This window comes from Jaculus jaculus, chromosome 4, assembly GCF_020740685.1.
Source record: "Jaculus jaculus isolate mJacJac1 chromosome 4, mJacJac1.mat.Y.cur, whole genome shotgun sequence".
Taxonomy (NCBI): Eukaryota; Metazoa; Chordata; class Mammalia; order Rodentia; family Dipodidae; genus Jaculus; species Jaculus jaculus.
In genome coordinates this window covers 167,867,808-167,869,909 of record NC_059105.1, presented here as the reverse complement: position 1 = coordinate 167,869,909, position 2,102 = coordinate 167,867,808, and positions in this window count along the sequence as shown.

Below are 2,102 nucleotides of genomic sequence, written 5' to 3'. Positions count from 1 at the left end.
CCATTGCTGGATTTGAAGCACAGCTGACAATGATCTTGACCATGTTCCTAGTCAGAAATAAGCAGAAAAAGTCTTCATTTTTTTTTTTTTAACCCAACTCTATTTTTATATTAGCCGGCTTTGAATATTTATAATCCAGATGCAGTGCACCCACCTTTTCATGTACTCTTCCCACTAGCTACTCTCCCATCTCTGATGCCTCTAGCATGACAATTTTGACCACACTCATCCAGTCTGACCTTAGCATTTCCCCTGGGCACATTTGGGTACTATTGCTCCTCTAACTGAAGAAGACACTTGGCTATTAAAAACTGGTGGAGGGGGCTGGAGAGATGGCTTAGCGGTTAGGGCGCATGCCTGCGAAGCCCAAGGACCCTGATTTGATTCTCCAGGTCCTATGTAAGCCAGATGCACATGGTGGTGCATGTGTCTGGAGTTCATTTGCAGTGGCTAGAGGCCCTGGTGCACCCATTCTCATACACTCTCTCCCTCTGTCTATCTCTAATAAAATAAATAAAAATAAAATCTTTTTAAAAAGTGGTGGAGGGGGGCTGGAGAAATGCCTTAGCAGTTAAGGCGCTTGCATGCAAAGCCAAAAGACCTAGGTTCGATTCCCCAGGACCCACATAAGCTAGATGCACAAAGCAGAACATGCATCTGGAGTTTGTTTGCAGAGGCTGAAGGCCCTGGTGCGTCCATTCTTTCTTGCTATCTAAAAATAAATAAAAAATATTAAAATGAAGTGGTGGAGATGTGAGCCCAGAGAGAAAGGTGGACAGGGGGAAGCTGGCAAGGCATAGACTCAGGATCTAGAGAAGGGACAGATGTGCTCATTTGTCACGGTAAAGAGCTGGGAATGGGCAGAACCTAGGAAGGGGAGCAAACTGTTCTGCATGAGGAGAAGGACAAGGGCCTGGCTGCTAGGAAGAGGCTGAAGTGGAGGAGGCAGAATGCGAGGCTCTGAAGGTTTGTCCTGGTGGTGATGCAGATTTTCAGGCTGTACACTGTGATCCATGCCCAACGGTGCTGGGGCAAGTGCTAGGGAGACACATCCCCTTTATCTCTTCTCTTTTGTCTTTTGTTTTTTCATTTTTATTTTTCTGAAGCAGGATCTCACTGTAGCCCAGGCTGACCTGGACCTCCCTCTCCCAGCGATCCAGGCTGGCCTCCAACTCCCAGCGATCCTCTTGCCTCTGCCTCCTGAGCCCTGGCATTACAGGCGTGCCACGGTGCCCTCCAGCTCGTCTCTTGAGCGCTTCTACCAGAGAACAAGCATTGCCCAGCGTTTAGGGCTAAGCTATGGCTATTCGCTTCGTATCTTCAGAGCCTGGGGCTTTGCATGCACTTGGGGACTTTAAAACGAATGAAAAGAGGAAGGAAGGAAAGGGAGGGGGTGAGGAAGGCAGATGGGTTAGCAGCAGGATTTAGTGATGAGCGAAGAGCCCTACGTAAGCGTGAACCATCCCTTTCCTGGATCATCCTTGGGGTTCACTCTTCTGTCTACTTCTGACTTGAGTCAGGTCACTGCATGAAGGGAAAGTCATCCTTCTAGTCACTTCTGTGTGTTAGAGGAACTGAGCCACATAATACAATACAGGATCTAGCTGGATAAACACAGCAAAATGAAGATTAGGGGGGAGTACCTCATTCAAGGAAGTTGCTGTTTGTCTACGACCTTTGTCCCACCCAGGGATCGTCCTCAATTGTCAGTGGCTTTGACTCAGCAGAAATTCCTGAGTGTTCCATACACGCCTTTGAATGTTTTAGATCAAGATGAATTTTCCAACAAGTGCATGAAGAGAGAACTTAGAAACCATAACTGACTAAGAGTCACCACCACCAAGAGTCTAACCACATTCTTTTTGTTGTTCAGTTTTCAATGCATTTCCTTCATGGTTTTTCCTGTGGCTCGCTCTACGTGGTTTGCGTACTCGTAGAGAGCTTTATCTGTTTTTTTGCCACTGTGTTTGCTGACCTCAGTTTTTCCGAGACCCTCTTTCCTCACAGGCTTGGTTTCACCATGTCACCTGGATGTAGTTGGCCAGTTTCAGCCACTTGAAAAGAGGCGACATCTGCTTCCTGTAGGGCCCCTGATCAGAAGC